This window comes from Oryctolagus cuniculus, chromosome 10 (genome assembly GCF_964237555.1).
Source record: "Oryctolagus cuniculus chromosome 10, mOryCun1.1, whole genome shotgun sequence".
Classification (NCBI taxonomy): domain Eukaryota; kingdom Metazoa; phylum Chordata; class Mammalia; order Lagomorpha; family Leporidae; genus Oryctolagus; species Oryctolagus cuniculus.
Window position 1 is genome coordinate 73084630 of NC_091441.1, and position 21564 is coordinate 73106193.

Here is a 21564-nt window from a genome sequence, read left to right on the forward strand (position 1 = left end):
ATACTGAATTTACCTACTCCCAAGGTGCAGAACTTCTGCAACTTGTGTCTGCAACACTAGGGTTACACAACTGCTATATACCGCATTTACCTGCTTCCAAGGTGCAGTACTGCCGTAAGCTCTGTCTGCTGCAATACGGTTGCAGAACTCCCTTTACTACATTTACCTACTCCGAAGCTAGAGAACTCCTATACGCTGTGTCTGCTAAACTAGTGTTACAGAACTCACATATGCTGCATTTTCCTTCTCCCTAGCTACGGACCTCTCGTCAACTCTGTCTGCTACACTGCAGTTATGGAATTCCCATATGCTGCTTTTGCCTACACCCAGGCGGCAGAACTCCCATAAGCTGTGTCTGCTACACTAGGATAACAGAACTCCCATACGCTGCATTTACCTACTTCCAAGCTACAGGACTCCCGTAGGCTGTGTCGTCTACACTTGGGTTATAGAACTTCCATATACTGCATTTACCTACTCCCAAGCTACAGATGCCCGTAAGCTGTGTCTGCTGCACTGGTGTTTCAGAACTCCGTTTGAGTGAATTTACCAACTGCCACGCTACAAAACTCTCATAATCTGTACCTTCTCTAATAGGTTACAGAAATTTTACATGCTGCATTTACCTACCCTGAATCCACAGAACTCCTGTGTGCTGTGTCTGCAACACTAGGGTTACAGATCTACTTACCAACTCCCAAGCTACAGAAATCCTGAAAGCTGTGTCTGCTAAACTAGCGTTACAGAACTCCTATATGCTGCTTTACCTGTATCCAAGGTACAGAACTCCCATAAGCTGTGTCTGCGACACTACGGTTACAGAACTCCCATTTACTACATTTACCTACTCACAAGCTACAAAATGCCTGTAAGCTGTTTTCTGCTACATTAGCGTTACATTTACCTACTCCCAAGCTACAGAACTCCTGTAAGCTGTGTCTGCTACACTAGGGTTACAGATCTACCATATGCTGCACTTACCAACTCCCAAGCTACAGAAATATACAGCTTTACACTGCATTTACCTGCTTCCAAGGTGCAGCAGTCCCATAAGCTCTGTCTGCAGCAATACGGTTGCAGAACTCCCATTTACTACATTTACCTACTCCCAAGCTACAAAACTCCTGTAAGCTGATTTCTGCTATACTAGTGTTACAGAGATGCCTTATGCTACATTTACCAACTCCCAAGCTACAGCCCTTCTGTAACTGTGTCTGCTACACTAGGGTTACAGAACTTCATATACTGAATTTACCTACTCCCAAGGTGCAGAACTCCTGTACGTTGTGTCTGCAACACTAGGGTTACACAACTGCTATATACTGCATTTACCTGCTTCCAAGGTATAGTACTCCCGTAAGCTGTGTCTGCTGCAATACGGTTGCAGAACTCCCATTTACTACATTTACCTACTCCGAAGCTACAGAACTCCTATACGCTGTGTCTGCTAAACTAGTCTTACAGAACTCACACATGCTGCATTTTCCTTCTCCCAAGCTACAGACCTCTCGTCAACTCTGTCTGCTACACTACGGTTACAGAATTCCCATATGCTGCATTTGCCTACACCCAGGTGGCAGAACTCCCATAAGCTGTGTCTGCTACGCTAGGATAACAGAACTCCCATAAGCTGTGTCTGCTACACTAGGATAACAGAACTCCCATATGCTGTGTCTAATACACTAGAGTTACAGAACTCCTATTTATTGCATTTGCCTTCTCCCAAGCTTTAGACCTCCTGGAAGCTGTCTAATACACTAGAGTTACAGAAGTCTCATATCGTGCATTGACCTTCTCCCAAGCTACAGAACTCCCGAAAGCTGTGTCTGCTACAGTAGGGTTACAGAATTCCGAAATGCTGCATTTGCCTACACCCAGGCGGCAGAACTCCCATGAGCTGTGTCTGCTACACTAGGATAACAGAAGTCCCATAGGCTGCATTTGCCTACTTCCAAGCTACAGGACTCCCATAGGCTGTGTCGTCTACACTTGGGTTATAGACCTTCCATATGCTGCATTTACCTACTCTCAAGCTACGGATGCCCGTAAGCTGTGTCTGCTGCACTGGTGTTACAGAACTCCGTTTGAGTGAATTTACCAACTGCCACGCTACAAAACTCTCATAATCTGTACCTTCTCTAATAGGGTTACAGAAATTTTACATGCTGAATTCACATACTCCTAAGCTACAGAACTCCCGTAAGCTGTGTCTGCTTCATTGGGTTACAGATCTACCATCTGCTGCACTTACCTACTCCCAAGCTTCAGAAATCCCGTAAGCTCTATCTGCTAAACTAGCGTTACCGAACACCTATATACTGCATTTACATGCTTCCAAGGTATAGCACTAATCTAAGCTCTGTCTGCTGCAATACGGTTACAGAACTCCCATTTTCTACATTTACCTACTCACAAGCTACAAAATTCCTCTAAGCTGATTTCTGCTACAATAGTGTTAGCTGCCATATGCTACTTTTACCCACTCCCAAGCTACAGAACTCCCATAAGCTGTGTCTGCTACACTAGGGTTACAGAACTTCATATACTGAATTTACCTACTCCCAAGGTGCAGAACTTCTGCAACTTGTGTCTGCAACACTAGGGTTACACAACTGCTATATACCGCATTTACCTGCTTCCAAGGTGCAGTACTGCCGTAAGCTCTGTCTGCTGCAATACGGTTGCAGAACTCCCTTTACTACATTTACCTACTCCGAAGCTAGAGAACTCCTATACGCTGTGTCTGCTAAACTAGTGTTACAGAACTCACATATGCTGCATTTTCCTTCTCCCTAGCTACGGACCTCTCGTCAACTCTGTCTGCTACACTGCAGTTATGGAATTCCCATATGCTGCTTTTGCCTACACCCAGGCGGCAGAACTCCCATAAGCTGTGTCTGCTACACTAGGATAACAGAACTCCCATACGCTGCATTTACCTACTTCCAAGCTACAGGACTCCCGTAGGCTGTGTCGTCTACACTTGGGTTATAGAACTTCCATATACTGCATTTACCTACTCCCAAGCTACAGATGCCCGTAAGCTGTGTCTGCTGCACTGGTGTTTCAGAACTCCGTTTGAGTGAATTTACCAACTGCCACGCTACAAAACTCTCATAATCTGTACCTTCTCTAATAGGTTACAGAAATTTTACATGCTGCATTTACCTACCCTGAATCCACAGAACTCCTGTGTGCTGTGTCTGCAACACTAGGGTTACAGATCTACTTACCAACTCCCAAGCTACAGAAATCCTGAAAGCTGTGTCTGCTAAACTAGCGTTACAGAACTCCTATATGCTGCTTTACCTGTATCCAAGGTACAGAACTCCCATAAGCTGTGTCTGCGACACTACGGTTACAGAACTCCCATTTACTACATTTACCTACTCACAAGCTACAAAATGCCTGTAAGCTGTTTTCTGCTACATTAGCGTTACATTTACCTACTCGCAAGCTACAGAACTCCTGTAAGCTGTGTCTGCTACACTAGGGTTACAGATCTACCATATGCTGCACTTACCAACTCCCAAGCTACAGAAATATACAGCTTTACACTGCATTTACCTGCTTCCAAGGTGCAGCAGTCCCATAAGCTCTGTCTGCAGCAATACGGTTGCAGAACTCCCATTTACTACATTTACCTACTCCCAAGCTACAAAACTCCTGTAAGCTGATTTCTGCTATACTAGTGTTACAGAGATGCCTTATGCTACATTTACCAACTCCCAAGCTACAGCCCTTCTGTAACTGTGTCTGCTACACTAGGGTTACAGAACTTCATATACTGAATTTACCTACTCCCAAGGTGCAGAACTCCTGTACGTTGTGTCTGCAACACTAGGGTTACACAACTGCTATATACTGCATTTACCTGCTTCCAAGGTATAGTACTCCCGTAAGCTGTGTCTGCTGCAATACGGTTGCAGAACTCCCATTTACTACATTTACCTACTCCGAAGCTACAGAACTCCTATACGCTGTGTCTGCTAAACTAGTCTTACAGAACTCACACATGCTGCATTTTCCTTCTCCCAAGCTACAGACCTCTCGTCAACTCTGTCTGCTACACTACGGTTACAGAATTCCCATATGCTGCATTTGCCTACACCCAGGTGGCAGAACTCCCATAAGCTGTGTCTGCTACGCTAGGATAACAGAACTCCCATAAGCTGTGTCTGCTACACTAGGATAACAGAACTCCCATATGCTGTGTCTAATACACTAGAGTTACAGAACTCCTATTTATTGCATTTGCCTTCTCCCAAGCTTTAGACCTCCTGGAAGCTGTCTAATACACTAGAGTTACAGAAGTCTCATATCGTGCATTGACCTTCTCCCAAGCTACAGAACTCCCGAAAGCTGTGTCTGCTACAGTAGGGTTACAGAATTCCGAAATGCTGCATTTGCCTACACCCAGGCGGCAGAACTCCCATGAGCTGTGTCTGCTACACTAGGATAACAGAAGTCCCATAGGCTGCATTTGCCTACTTCCAAGGTGCAGGACTCCCATAGGCTGTGTCGTCTACACTTGGGTTATAGACCTTCCATATGCTGCATTTACCTACTCTCAAGCTACGGATGCCCGTAAGCTGTGTCTGCTGCACTGGTGTTACAGAACTCCGTTTGAGTGAATTTACCAACTGCCACGCTACAAAACTCTCATAATCTGTACCTTCTCTAATAGGGTTACAGAAATTTTACATGCTGAATTCACATACTCCTAAGCTACAGAACTCCCGTAAGCTGTGTCTGCTTCATTGGGTTACAGATCTACCATCTGCTGCACTTACCTACTCCCAAGCTTCAGAAATCCCGTAAGCTCTATCTGCTAAACTAGCGTTACCGAACACCTATATACTGCATTTACATGCTTCCAAGGTATAGCACTAATCTAAGCTCTGTCTGCTGCAATACGGTTACAGAACTCCCATTTTCTACATTTACCTACTCACAAGCTACAAAATTCCTCTAAGCTGATTTCTGCTACAATAGTGTTAGCTGCCATATGCTACTTTTACCCACTCCCAAGCTACAGAACTCCCACAAGCTGTGTCTGCTACACTAGGGTTACAGAACTTCATATACTGAATTTACCTACTCCCAAGGTGCAGAACTTCTGCAACTTGTGTCTGCAACACTAGGGTTACACAACTGCTATATACCGCATTTACCTGCTTCCAAGGTGCAGTACTGCCGTAAGCTCTGTCTGCTGCAATACGGTTGCAGAACTCCCTTTACTACATTTACCTACTCCGAAGCTAGAGAACTCCTATACGCTGTGTCTGCTAAACTAGTGTTACAGAACTCACATATGCTGCATTTTCCTTCTCCCTAGCTACGGACCTCTCGTCAACTCTGTCTGCTACACTGCAGTTATGGAATTCCCATATGCTGCTTTTGCCTACACCCAGGCGGCAGAACTCCCATAAGCTGTGTCTGCTACACTAGGATAACAGAACTCCCATACGCTGCATTTACCTACTTCCAAGCTACAGGACTCCCGTAGGCTGTGTCGTCTACACTTGGGTTATAGAACTTCCATATACTGCATTTACCTACTCCCAAGCTACAGATGCCCGTAAGCTGTGTCTGCTGCACTGGTGTTTCAGAACTCCGTTTGAGTGAATTTACCAACTGCCACGCTACAAAACTCTCATAATCTGTACCTTCTCTAATAGGTTACAGAAATTTTACATGCTGCATTTACCTACCCTGAATCCACAGAACTCCTGTGTGCTATGTCTGCAACACTAGGGTTACAGATCTACCATATGCTGCACTTACCAACTCCCAAGCTACAGAAATCCTGAAAGCTGTGTCTGCTAAACTAGCGTTACAGAACTCCTATATGCTGCTTTACCTGTATCCAAGGTACAGAACTCCCATAAGCTGTGTCTGCGACACTACGGTTACAGAACTCCCATTTACTACATTTACCTACTCACAAGCTACAAAATGCCTGTAAGCTGTTTTCTGCTACATTAGCGTTACATTTACCTACTCCCAAGCTACAGAACTCCTGTAAGCTGTGTCTGCTACACTAGGGTTACAGATCTACCATATGCTGCACTTACCAACTCCGAAGCTACAGAAATATACAGCTTTACACTGCATTTACCTGCTTCCAAGGTGCAGCAGTCCCATAAGCTCTGTCTGCAGCAATACGGTTGCAGAACTCCCATTTACTACATTTACCTACTCCCAAGCTACAAAACTCCTGTAAGCTGATTTCTGCTATACTAGTGTTACAGAGATGCCTTATGCTACATTTACCAACTCCCAAGCTACAGCCCTTCTGTAACTATGTCTGCTACACTAGGGTTACAGAACTTCATATACTGAATTTACCTACTCCCAAGGTGCAGAACTCCTGTACGTTGTGTCTGCAACACTAGGGTTACACAACTGCTATATACTGCATTTACCTGCTTCCAAGGTATAGTACTCCCGTAAGCTGTGTCTGCTGCAATACGGTTGCAGAACTCCCATTTACTGCATTTACCTACTCCGAAGCTACAGAACTCCTATACGCTGTGTCTGCTAAACTAGTCTTACAGAACTCACACATGCTGCATTTTCCTTCTCCCAAGCTACAGACCTCTCGTCAACTCTGTCTGCTACACTACGGTTACAGAATTCCCATATGCTGCATTTGCCTACACCCAGGCGGCAGAACTCCCATAAGCTGTGTCTGCTACGCTAGGATAACAGAACTCCCATAAGCTGTGTCTGCTACACTAGGATAACAGAACTCCCATATGCTGTGTCTAATACACTAGAGTTACAGAACTCCTATTTATTGCATTTGCCTTCTCCCAAGCTTTAGACCTCCTGGAAGCTGTCGAATACACTAGAGTTACAGAAGTCTCATATCGTGCATTGACCTTCTCCCAAGCTACAGAACTCCCGAAAGCTGTGTCTGCTACAGTAGGGTTACAGAATTCCGAAATGCTGCATTTGCTTACACCCAGGCGGCAGAACTCCCATGAGCTGTGTCTGCTACACTAGGATAACAGAAGTCCCATAGGCTGCATTTGCCTACTTCCAAGCTACAGGACTCCCATAGGCTGTGTCGTCTACACTTGGGTTATAGACCTTCCATATGCTGCATTTACCTACTCTCAAGCTACGGATGCCCGTAAGCTGTGTCTGCTGCACTGGTGTTACAGAACTCCGTTTGAGTGAATTTACCAACTGCCACGCTACAAAACTCTCATAATCTGTACCTTCTCTAATAGGGTTACAGAAATTTTACATGCTGAATTCACATACTCCTAAGCTACAGAACTCCCGTAAGCTGTGTCTGCTTCATTGGGTTACAGATCTACCATCTGCTGCACTTACCTACTCCCAAGCTTCAGAAATCCCGTAAGCTCTATCTGCTAAACTAGCGTTACCGAACACCTATATACTGCATTTACATGCTTCCAAGGTATAGCACTAACCTAAGCTCTGTCTGCTGCAATACGGTTACAGAACTCCCATTTTCTACATTTACCTACTCACAAGCTACAAAATTCCTCTAAGCTGATTTCTGCTACAATAGTGTTAGCTGCCATATGCTACTTTTACCCACTCCCAAGCTACAGAACTCCCATAAGCTGTGTCTGCTACACTAGGGTTACAGAACTTCATATACTGAATTTACCTACTCCCAAGGTGCAGAACTTCTGCAACTTGTGTCTGCAACACTAGGGTTACACAACTGCTATATACCGCATTTACCTGCTTCCAAGGTGCAGTACTGCCGTAAGCTCTGTCTGCTGCAATACGGTTGCAGAACTCCCTTTACTACATTTACCTACTCCGAAGCTAGAGAACTCCTATACGCTGTGTCTGCTAAACTAGTGTTACAGAACTCACATATGCTGCATTTTCCTTCTCCCTAGCTACGGACCTCTCGTCAACTCTGTCTGCTACACTGCAGTTATGGAATTCCCATATGCTGCTTTTGCCTACACCCAGGCGGCAGAACTCCCATAAGCTGTGTCTGCTACACTAGGATAACAGAACTCCCATACGCTGCATTTACCTACTTCCAAGCTACAGGACTCCCGTAGGCTGTGTCGTCTACACTTGGGTTATAGAACTTCCATATACTGCATTTACCTACTCCCAAGCTACAGATGCCCGTAAGCTGTGTCTGCTGCACTGGTGTTTCAGAACTCCGTTTGAGTGAATTTACCAACTGCCACGCTACAAAACTCTCATAATCTGTACCTTCTCTAATAGGTTACAGAAATTTTACATGCTGCATTTACCTACCCTGAATCCACAGAACTCCTGTGTGCTGTGTCTGCAACACTAGGGTTACAGATCTACCATATGCTGCACTTACCAACTCCCAAGCTACAGAAATCCTGAAAGCTGTGTCTGCTAAACTAGCGTTACAGAACTCCTATATGCTGCTTTACCTGTATCCAAGGTACAGAACTCCCATAAGCTGTGTCTGCGACACTACGGTTACAGAACTCCCATTTACTACATTTACCTACTCACAAGCTACAAAATGCCTGTAAGCTGTTTTCTGCTACATTAGCGTTACATTTACCTACTCCCAAGCTACAGAACTCCTGTAAGCTGTGTCTGCTACACTAGGGTTACAGATCTACCATATGCTGCACTTACCAACTCCGAAGCTACAGAAATATACAGCTTTACACTGCATTTACCTGCTTCCAAGGTGCAGCAGTCCCATAAGCTCTGTCTGCAGCAATACGGTTGCAGAACTCCCATTTACTACATTTACCTACTCCCAAGCTACAAAACTCCTGTAAGCTGATTTCTGCTATACTAGTGTTACAGAGATGCCTTATGCTACATTTACCAACTCCCAAGCTACAGCCCTTCTGTAACTGTGTCTGCTACACTAGGGTTACAGAACTTCATATACTGAATTTACCTACTCCCAAGGTGCAGAACTCCTGTACGTTGTGTCTGCAACACTAGGGTTACACAACTGCTATATACTGCATTTACCTGCTTCCAAGGTATAGTACTCCCGTAAGCTGTGTCTGCTGCAATACGGTTGCAGAACTCCCATTTACTGCATTTACCTACTCCGAAGCTACAGAACTCCTATACGCTGTGTCTGCTAAACTAGTCTTACAGAACTCACACATGCTGCATTTTCCTTCTCCCAAGCTACAGACCTCTCGTCAACTCTGTCTGCTACACTACGGTTACAGAATTCCCATATGCTGCATTTGCCTACACCCAGGCGGCAGAACTCCCATAAGCTGTGTCTGCTACGCTAGGATAACAGAACTCCCATAAGCTGTGTCTGCTACACTAGGATAACAGAACTCCCATATGCTGTGTCTAATACACTAGAGTTACAGAACTCCTATTTATTGCATTTGCCTTCTCCCAAGCTTTAGACCTCCTGGAAGCTGTCGAATACACTAGAGTTACAGAAGTCTCATATCGTGCATTGACCTTCTCCCAAGCTACAGAACTCCCGAAAGCTGTGTCTGCTACAGTAGGGTTACAGAATTCCGAAATGCTGCATTTGCTTACACCCAGGCGGCAGAACTCCCATGAGCTGTGTCTGCTACACTAGGATAACAGAAGTCCCATAGGCTGCATTTGCCTACTTCCAAGCTACAGGACTCCCATAGGCTGTGTCGTCTACACTTGGGTTATAGACCTTCCATATGCTGCATTTACCTACTCTCAAGCTACGGATGCCCGTAAGCTGTGTCTGCTGCACTGGTGTTACAGAACTCCGTTTGAGTGAATTTACCAACTGCCACGCTACAAAACTCTCATAATCTGTACCTTCTCTAATAGGGTTACAGAAATTTTACATGCTGAATTCACATACTCCTAAGCTACAGAACTCCCGTAAGCTGTGTCTGCTTCATTGGGTTACAGATCTACCATCTGCTGCACTTACCTACTCCCAAGCTTCAGAAATCCCGTAAGCTCTATCTGCTAAACTAGCGTTACCGAACACCTATATACTGCATTTACATGCTTCCAAGGTATAGCACTAACCTAAGCTCTGTCTGCTGCAATACGGTTACAGAACTCCCATTTTCTACATTTACCTACTCACAAGCTACAAAATTCCTCTAAGCTGATTTCTGCTACAATAGTGTTAGCTGCCATATGCTACTTTTACCCACTCCCAAGCTACAGAACTCCCATAAGCTGTGTCTGCTACACTAGGGTTACAGAACTTCATATACTGAATTTACCTACTCCCAAGGTGCAGAACTTCTGCAACTTGTGTCTGCAACACTAGGGTTACACAACTGCTATATACCGCATTTACCTGCTTCCAAGGTGCAGTACTGCCGTAAGCTCTGTCTGCTGCAATACGGTTGCAGAACTCCCTTTACTACATTTACCTACTCCGAAGCTAGAGAACTCCTATACGCTGTGTCTGCTAAACTAGTGTTACAGAACTCACATATGCTGCATTTTCCTTCTCCCTAGCTACGGACCTCTCGTCAACTCTGTCTGCTACACTGCAGTTATGGAATTCCCATATGCTGCTTTTGCCTACACCCAGGCGGCAGAACTCCCATAAGCTGTGTCTGCTACACTAGGATAACAGAACTCCCATACGCTGCATTTACCTACTTCCAAGCTACAGGACTCCCGTAGGCTGTGTCGTCTACACTTGGGTTATAGAACTTCCATATACTGCATTTACCTACTCCCAAGCTACAGATGCCCGTAAGCTGTGTCTGCTGCACTGGTGTTTCAGAACTCCGTTTGAGTGAATTTACCAACTGCCACGCTACAAAACTCTCATAATCTGTACCTTCTCTAATAGGTTACAGAAATTTTACATGCTGCATTTACCTACCCTGAATCCACAGAACTCCTGTGTGCTGTGTCTGCAACACTAGGGTTACAGATCTACCATATGCTGCACTTACCAACTCCCAAGCTACAGAAATCCTGAAAGCTGTGTCTGCTAAACTAGCGTTACAGAACTCCTATATGCTGCTTTACCTGTATCCAAGGTACAGAACTCCCATAAGCTGTGTCTGCGACACTACGGTTACAGAACTCCCATTTACTACATTTACCTACTCACAAGCTACAAAATGCCTGTAAGCTGTTTTCTGCTACATTAGCGTTACATTTACCTACTCCCAAGCTACAGAACTCCTGTAAGCTGTGTCTGCTACACTAGGGTTACAGATCTACCATATGCTGCACTTACCAACTCCGAAGCTACAGAAATATACAGCTTTACACTGCATTTACCTGCTTCCAAGGTGCAGCAGTCCCATAAGCTCTGTCTGCAGCAATACGGTTGCAGAACTCCCATTTACTACATTTACCTACTCCCAAGCTACAAAACTCCTGTAAGCTGATTTCTGCTATACTAGTGTTACAGAGATGCCTTATGCTACATTTACCAACTCCCAAGCTACAGCCCTTCTGTAACTGTGTCTGCTACACTAGGGTTACAGAACTTCATATACTGAATTTACCTACTCCCAAGGTGCAGAACTCCTGTACGTTGTGTCTGCAACACTAGGGTTACACAACTGCTATATACTGCATTTACCTGCTTCCAAGGTATAGTACTCCCGTAAGCTGTGTCTGCTGCAATACGGTTGCAGAACTCCCATTTACTGCATTTACCTACTCCGAAGCTACAGAACTCCTATACGCTGTGTCTGCTAAACTAGTCTTACAGAACTCACACATGCTGCATTTTCCTTCTCCCAAGCTACAGACCTCTCGTCAACTCTGTCTGCTACACTACGGTTACAGAATTCCCATATGCTGCATTTGCCTACACCCAGGCGGCAGAACTCCCATAAGCTGTGTCTGCTACGCTAGGATAACAGAACTCCCATAAGCTGTGTCTGCTACACTAGGATAACAGAACTCCCATATGCTGTGTCTAATACACTAGAGTTACAGAACTCCTATTTATTGCATTTGCCTTCTCCCAAGCTTTAGACCTCCTGGAAGCTGTCGAATACACTAGAGTTACAGAAGTCTCATATCGTGCATTGACCTTCTCCCAAGCTACAGAACTCCCGAAAGCTGTGTCTGCTACAGTAGGGTTACAGAATTCCGAAATGCTGCATTTGCTTACACCCAGGCGGCAGAACTCCCATGAGCTGTGTCTGCTACACTAGGATAACAGAAGTCCCATAGGCTGCATTTGCCTACTTCCAAGCTACAGGACTCCCATAGGCTGTGTCGTCTACACTTGGGTTATAGACCTTCCATATGCTGCATTTACCTACTCTCAAGCTACGGATGCCCGTAAGCTGTGTCTGCTGCACTGGTGTTACAGAACTCCGTTTGAGTGAATTTACCAACTGCCACGCTACAAAACTCTCATAATCTGTACCTTCTCTAATAGGGTTACAGAAATTTTACATGCTGAATTCACATACTCCTAAGCTACAGAACTCCCGTAAGCTGTGTCTGCTTCATTGGGTTACAGATCTACCATCTGCTGCACTTACCTACTCCCAAGCTTCAGAAATCCCGTAAGCTCTATCTGCTAAACTAGCGTTACCGAACACCTATATACTGCATTTACATGCTTCCAAGGTATAGCACTAACCTAAGCTCTGTCTGCTGCAATACGGTTACAGAACTCCCATTTTCTACATTTACCTACTCACAAGCTACAAAATTCCTCTAAGCTGATTTCTGCTACAATAGTGTTAGCTGCCATATGCTACTTTTACCCACTCCCAAGCTACAGAACTCCCATAAGCTGTGTCTGCTACACTAGGGTTACAGAACTTCATATACTGAATTTACCTACTCCCAAGGTGCAGAACTTCTGCAACTTGTGTCTGCAACACTAGGGTTACACAACTGCTATATACCGCATTTACCTGCTTCCAAGGTGCAGTACTGCCGTAAGCTCTGTCTGCTGCAATACGGTTGCAGAACTCCCTTTACTACATTTACCTACTCCGAAGCTAGAGAACTCCTATACGCTGTGTCTGCTAAACTAGTGTTACAGAACTCACATATGCTGCATTTTCCTTCTCCCTAGCTACGGACCTCTCGTCAACTCTGTCTGCTACACTGCAGTTATGGAATTCCCATATGCTGCTTTTGCCTACACCCAGGCGGCAGAACTCCCATAAGCTGTGTCTGCTACACTAGGATAACAGAACTCCCATACGCTGCATTTACCTACTTCCAAGCTACAGGACTCCCGTAGGCTGTGTCGTCTACACTTGGGTTATAGAACTTCCATATACTGCATTTACCTACTCCCAAGCTACAGATGCCCGTAAGCTGTGTCTGCTGCACTGGTGTTTCAGAACTCCGTTTGAGTGAATTTACCAACTGCCACGCTACAAAACTCTCATAATCTGTACCTTCTCTAATAGGTTACAGAAATTTTACATGCTGCATTTACCTACCCTGAATCCACAGAACTCCTGTGTGCTGTGTCTGCAACACTAGGGTTACAGATCTACCATATGCTGCACTTACCAACTCCCAAGCTACAGAAATCCTGAAAGCTGTGTCTGCTAAACTAGCGTTACAGAACTCCTATATGCTGCTTTACCTGTATCCAAGGTACAGAACTCCCATAAGCTGTGTCTGCGACACTACGGTTACAGAACTCCCATTTACTACATTTACCTACTCACAAGCTACAAAATGCCTGTAAGCTGTTTTCTGCTACATTAGCGTTACATTTACCTACTCCCAAGCTACAGAACTCCTGTAAGCTGTGTCTGCTACACTAGGGTTACAGATCTACCATATGCTGCACTTACCAACTCCGAAGCTACAGAAATATACAGCTTTACACTGCATTTACCTGCTTCCAAGGTGCAGCAGTCCCATAAGCTCTGTCTGCAGCAATACGGTTGCAGAACTCCCATTTACTACATTTACCTACTCCCAAGCTACAAAACTCCTGTAAGCTGATTTCTGCTATACTAGTGTTACAGAGATGCCTTATGCTACATTTACCAACTCCCAAGCTACAGCCCTTCTGTAACTGTGTCTGCTACACTAGGGTTACAGAACTTCATATACTGAATTTACCTACTCCCAAGGTGCAGAACTCCTGTACGTTGTGTCTGCAACACTAGGGTTACACAACTGCTATATACTGCATTTACCTGCTTCCAAGGTATAGTACTCCCGTAAGCTGTGTCTGCTGCAATACGGTTGCAGAACTCCCATTTACTGCATTTACCTACTCCGAAGCTACAGAACTCCTATACGCTGTGTCTGCTAAACTAGTCTTACAGAACTCACACATGCTGCATTTTCCTTCTCCCAAGCTACAGACCTCTCGTCAACTCTGTCTGCTACACTACGGTTACAGAATTCCCATATGCTGCATTTGCCTACACCCAGGCGGCAGAACTCCCATAAGCTGTGTCTGCTACGCTAGGATAACAGAACTCCCATAAGCTGTGTCTGCTACACTAGGATAACAGAACTCCCATATGCTGTGTCTAATACACTAGAGTTACAGAACTCCTATTTATTGCATTTGCCTTCTCCCAAGCTTTAGACCTCCTGGAAGCTGTCGAATACACTAGAGTTACAGAAGTCTCATATCGTGCATTGACCTTCTCCCAAGCTACAGAACTCCCGAAAGCTGTGTCTGCTACAGTAGGGTTACAGAATTCCGAAATGCTGCATTTGCCTACACCCAGGCGGCAGAACTCCCATGAGCTGTGTCTGCTACACTAGGATAACAGAAGTCCCATAGGCTGCATTTGCCTACTTCCAAGCTACAGGACTCCCATAGGCTGTGTCGTCTACACTTGGGTTATAGACCTTCCATATGCTGCATTTACCTACTCTCAAGCTACGGATGCCCGTAAGCTGTGTCTGCTGCACTGGTGTTACAGAACTCCGTTTGAGTGAATTTACCAACTGCCACGCTACAAAACTCTCATAATCTGTACCTTCTCTAATAGGGTTACAGAAATTTTACATGCTGAATTCACATACTCCTAAGCTACAGAACTCCCGTAAGCTGTGTCTGCGTCATTGGGTTACAGAACTTCATATACTGAATTTACCTACTCCCAAGTTGCAGAACTTCTGCAACTTGTGTCTGCAACACTAGGGTTACACAACTGCTATATACCGCATTTACCTGCTTCCAAGGTGCAGTACTGCCGTAAGCTCTGTCTGCTGCAATACGGTTGCAGAACTCCCTTTACTACATTTACCTACTCCGAAGCTAGAGAACTCCTATACGCTGTGTCTGCTAAACTAGTGTTACAGAACTCACATATGCTGCATTTTCCTTCTCCCTAGCTACGGACCTCTCGTCAACTCTGTCTGCTACACTGCAGTTATGGAATTCCCATATGCTGCTTTTGCCTACACCCAGGCGGCAGAACTCCCATAAGCTGTGTCTGCTACACTAGGATAACAGAACTCCCATACGCTGCATTTACCTACTTCCAAGCTACAGGACTCCCGTAGGCTGTGTCGTCTACACTTGGGTTATAGAACTTCCATATACTGCATTTACCTACTCCCAAGCTACAGATGCCCGTAAGCTGTGTCTGCTGCACTGGTGTTTCAGAACTCCGTTTGAGTGAATTTACCAACTGCCACGCTACAAAACTCTCATAATCTGTACCTTCTCTAATAGGTTACAGAAATTTTACATGCTGCATTTACCTACCCTGAATCCACAGAACTCCTGTGTGCTGTGTCTGCAACACTAGGGTTACAGATCTACCATATGCTGCACTTACCAACTCCCAAGCTACAGAAATCCTGAAAGCTGTGTCTGCTAAACTAGCGTTACAGAACTCCTATATGCTGCTTTACCTGTATCCAAGGTACAGAACTCCCATAAGCTGTGTCTGCGACACTACGGTTACAGAACTCCCATTTACTACATTTACCTACTCACAAGCTACAAAATGCCTGTAAGCTGTTTTCTGCTACATTAGCGTTACATTTACCTACTCCCAAGCTACAGAACTCCTGTAAGCTGTGTCTGCTACACTAGGGTTACAGATCTACCATATGCTGCACTTACCAACTCCGAAGCTACAGAAATATACAGCTTTACACTGCATTTACCTGCTTCCAAGGTGCAGCAGTCCCATAAGCTCTGTCTGCAGCAATACGGTTGCAGAACTCCCATTTACTACATTTACCTACTCCCAAGCTACAAAACTCCTGTAAGCTGATTTCTGCTATACTAGTGTTACAGAGATGCCTTATGCTACATTTACCAACTCCCAAGCTACAGCCCTTCTGTAACTGTGTCTGCTACACTAGGGTTACAGAACTTCATATACTGAATTTACCTACTCCCAAGGTGCAGAACTCCTGTACGTTGTGTCTGCAACACTAGGGTTACACAACTGCTATATACTGCATTTACCTGCTTCCAAGGTATAGTACTCCCGTAAGCTGTGTCTGCTGCAATACGGTTGCAGAACTCCCATTTACTACATTTACCTACTCCGAAGCTACAGAACTCCTATACGCTGTGTCTGCTAAACTAGTCTTACAGAACTCACACATGCTGCATTTTCCTTCTCCCAAGCTACAGACCTCTCGTCAACTCTGTCTGCTACACTACGGTTACAGAATTCCCATATGCTGCATTTGCCTACACCCAGGCGGCAGAACTCCCATAAGCTGTGTCTGCTACGCTAGGATAACAGAACTCCCATAAGCTGTGTCTGCTACACTAGGATAACAGAACTCCCATATGCTGTGTCTAATACACTAGAGTTACAGAACTCCTATTTATTGCATTTGCCTTCTCCCAAGCTTTAGACCTCCTGGAAGCTGTCGAATACACTAGAGTTACAGAAGTCTCATATCGTGCATTGACCTTCTCCCAAGCTACAGAACTCCCGAAAGCTGTGTCTGCTACAGTAGGGTTACAGAATTCCGAAATGCTGCATTTGCCTACACCCAGGCGGCAGAACTCCCATGAGCTGTGTCTGCTACACTAGGATAACAGAAGTCCCATAGGCTGCATTTGCCTACTTCCAAGGTGCAGGACTCCCATAGGCTGTGTCGTCTACACTTGGGTTATAGACCTTCCATATGCTGCATTTACCTACTCTCAAGCTACGGATGCCCGTAAGCTGTGTCTGCTGCACTGGTGTTACAGAACTCCGTTTGAGTGAATTTACCAACTGCCACGCTACAAAACTCTCATAATCTGTACCTTCTCTAATAGGGTTACAGAAATTTTACATGCTGAATTCACATACTCCTAAGCTACAGAACTCCCGTAAGCTGTGTCTGCTTCATTGGGTTACAGATCTACCATCTGCTGCACTTACCTACTCCCAAGCTTCAGAAATCCCGTAAGCTCTATCTGCTAAACTAGCATTACCGAACACCTATATACTGCATTTACATGCTTCCAAGGTATAGCACTAACCTAAGCTCTGTCTGCTGCAATACGGTTACAGAACTCCCATTTTCTACATTTACCTACTCACAAGCTACAAAATTCCTCTAAGCTGATTTCTGCTACAATAGTGTTAGCTGCCATATGCTACTTTTACCCACTCCCAAGCTACAGAACTCCCATAAGCTGTGTCTGCTACACTAGGGTTACAGAACTTCATATACTGAATTTACCTACTCCCAAGGTGCAGAACTTCTGCAACTTGTGTCTGCAACACTAGGGTTACACAACTGCTATATACCGCATTTACCTGCTTCCAAGGTGCAGTACTGCCGTAAGCTCTGTCTGCTGCAATACGGTTGCAGAACTCCCTTTACTACATTTACCTACTCCGAAGCTAGAGAACTCCTATACGCTGTGTCTGCTAAACTAGTGTTACAGAACTCACATATGCTGCATTTTCCTTCTCCCTAGCTACGGACCTCTCGTCAACTCTGTCTGCTACACTGCAGTTATGGAATTCCCATATGCTGCTTTTGCCTACACCCAGGCGGCAGAACTCCCATAAGCTGTGTCTGCTACACTAGGATAACAGAACTCCCATACGCTGCATTTACCTACTTCCAAGCTACAGGACTCCCGTAGGCTGTGTCGTCTACACTTGGGTTATAGAACTTCCATATACTGCATTTACCTACTCCCAAGCTACAGATGCCCGTAAGCTGTGTCTGCTGCACTGGTGTTTCAGAACTCCGTTTGAGTGAATTTACCAACTGCCACGCTACAAAACTCTCATAATCTGTACCTTCTCTAATAGGTTACAGAAATTTTACATGCTGCATTTACCTACCCTGAATCCACAGAACTCCTGTGTGCTGTGTCTGCAACACTAGGGTTACAGATCTACCATATGCTGCACTTACCAACTCCCAAGCTACAGAAATCCTGAAAGCTGTGTCTGCTAAACTAGCGTTACAGAACTCCTATATGCTGCTTTACCTGTATCCAAGGTACAGAACTCCCATAAGCTGTGTCTGCGACACTACGGTTACAGAACTCCCATTTACTACATTTACCTACTCACAAGCTACAAAATTCCTGTAAGCTGTTTTCTGCTACATTAGTGTTACATTTACCTACTCCCAAGCTACAGAACTCCTGTAAGCTGTGTCTGCTACACTAGGGTTACAGATCTACCATATGCTGCACTTACCAACTCCGAAGCTACAGAAATATACAGCTTTACACTGCATTTACCTGCTTCCAAGGTGCAGCAGTCCCATAAGCTCTGTCTGCAGCAATACGGTTGCAGAACTCCCATTTACTACATTTACCTACTCCCAAGCTACAAAACTCCTGTAAGCTGATTTCTGCTATACTAGTGTTACAGAGATGCCTTATGCTACATTTACCAACTCCCAAGCTACAGCCCTTCTGTAACTGTGTCTGCTACACTAGGGTTACAGAACTTCATATACTGAATTTACCTACTCCCAAGGTGCAGAACTCCTGTACGTTGTGTCTGCAACACTAGGGTTACACAACTGCTATATACTGCATTTACCTGCTTCCAAGGTATAGTACTCCCGTAAGCTGTGTCTGCTGCAATACGGTTGCAGAACTCCCATTTACTGCATTTACCTACTCCGAAGCTACAGAACTCCTATACGCTGTGTCTGCTAAACTAGTCTTACAGAACTCACACATGCTGCATTTTCCTTCTCCCAAGCTACAGACCTCTCGTCAACTCTGTCTGCTACACTACGGTTACAGAATTCCCATATGCTGCATTTGCCTACACCCAGGCGGCAGAACTCCCATAAGCTGTGTCTGCTACGCTAGGATAACAGAACTCCCATAAGCTGTGTCTGCTACACTAGGATAACAGAACTCCCATATGCTGTGTCTAATACACTAGAGTTACAGAACTCCTATTTATTGCATTTGCCTTCTCCCAAGCTTTAGACCTCCTGGAAGCTGTCTAATACACTAGAGTTACAGAAGTCTCATATCGTGCATTGACCTTCTCCCAAGCTACAGAACTCCCGAAAGCTGTGTCTGCTACAGTAGGGTTACAGAATTCCGAAATGCTGCATTTGCCTACACCCAGGCGGCAGAACTCCCATGAGCTGTGTCTGCTACACTAGGATAACAGAAGTCCCATAGGCTGCATTTGCCTACTTCCAAGCTACAGGACTCCCATAGGCTGTGTCGTCTACACTTGGGTTATAGACCTTCCATATGCTGCATTTACCTACTCTCAAGCTACGGATGCCCGTAAGCTGTGTCTGCTGCACTGGTGTTACAGAACTCCGTTTGAGTGAATTTACCAACTGCCACGCTACAAAACTCTCATAATCTGTACCTTCTCTAATAGGTTACAGAAATTTTACATGCTGAATTCACATACTCCTAAGCTACAGAACTCCCGTAAGCTGTGTCTGCTTCATTGGGTTACAGATCTACCATCTGCTGCACTTACCTACTCCCAAGCTTCAGAAATCCCGTAAGCTCTATCTGCTAAACTAGCATTACCGAACACCTATATACTGCATTTACATGCTTCCAAGGTATAGCACTAACCTAAGCTCTGTCTGCTGCAATACGGTTACAGAACTCCCATTTTCTACATTTACCTACTCACAAGCTACAAAATTCCTCTAAGCTGATTTCTGCTACAATAGTGTTAGCTGCCATATGCTACTTTTACCCACTCCCAAGCTACAGAACTCCCATAAGCTGTGTCTGCTACACTAGGGTTACAGAACTTCATATACTGAATTTACCTACTCCCAAGGTGCAGAACTTCTGCAACTTGTGTCTGCAACACTAGGGTTACACAACTGCTATATACCGCATTTACCTGCTTCCAAGGTGCAGTACTGCCGTAAGCTCTGTCTGCTGCAATACGGTTGCAGAACTCCCTTTACTACATTTACCTACTCCGAAGCTACAGAACTCCTATACGCTGTGTCTGCTAAACTAGTCTTACAGAACTCACATATGCTGCATTTTCCTTCTCCCTAGCTACGGACCTCTCGTCAACTCTGTCTGCTACACTGCAGTTATGGAATTCCCATATGCTGCTTTTGCCTACACCCAGGCGGCAGAACTCCCATAAGCTGTGTCTGCTACACTAGGATAACAGAACTCCCATACGCTGCATTTACCTACTTCCAAGCTACAGGACTCCCGTAGGCTGTGTCGTCTACACTTGGGTTATAGACCTTCCATATGCTGCATTTACCTACTCTCAAGCTACGGATGCCCGTAAGCTGTGTCTGCTGCACTGGTGTTACAGAACTCCGTTTGAGTGAATTTACCAACTGCCACGCTACAAAACTCTCATAATCTGTACCTTCTCTAATAGGTTACAGAAATTTTACATGCTGAATTCACATACTCCTAAGCTACAGAACTCCCGTAAGCTGTGTCTGCTTCATTGGGTTACAGATCTACCATCTGCTGCACTTACCTACTCCCAAGCTTCAGAAATCCCGTAAGCTCTATCTGCTAAACTAGCATTACCGAACACCTATATACTGCATTTACATGCTTCCAAGGTATAGCACTAACCTAAGCTCTGTCTGCTGCAATACGGTTACAGAACTCCCATTTTCTACATTTACCTACTCACAAGCTACAAAATTCCTCTAAGCTGATTTCTGCTACAATAGTGTTAGCTGCCATATGCTACTTTTACCCACTCCCAAGCTACAGAACTCCCATAAGCTGTGTCTGCTACACTAGGGTTACAGAACTTCATATACTGAATTTACCTACTCCCAAGGTGCAGAACTTCTGCAACTTGTGTCTGCAACACTAGGGTTACACAACTGCTATATACCGCATTTACCTGCTTCCAAGGTGCAGTACTGCCGTAAGCTCTGTCTGCTGCAATACGGTTGCAGAACTCCCTTTACTACATTTACCTACTCCGAAGCTACAGAACTCCTATACGCTGTGTCTGCTAAACTAGTCTTACAGAACTCACATATGCTGCATTTTCCTTCTCCCTAGCTACGGACCTCTCGTCAACTCTGTCTGCTACACTGCAGTTATGGAATTCCCATATGCTGCTTTTGCCTACACCCAGGCGGCAGAACTCCCATAAGCTGTGTCTGCTACACTAGGATAACAGAACTCCCATACGCTGCATTTACCTACTTCCAAGCTACAGGACTCCCGTAGGCTGTGTCGTCTACACTTGGGTTATAGAACTTCCATATACTGCA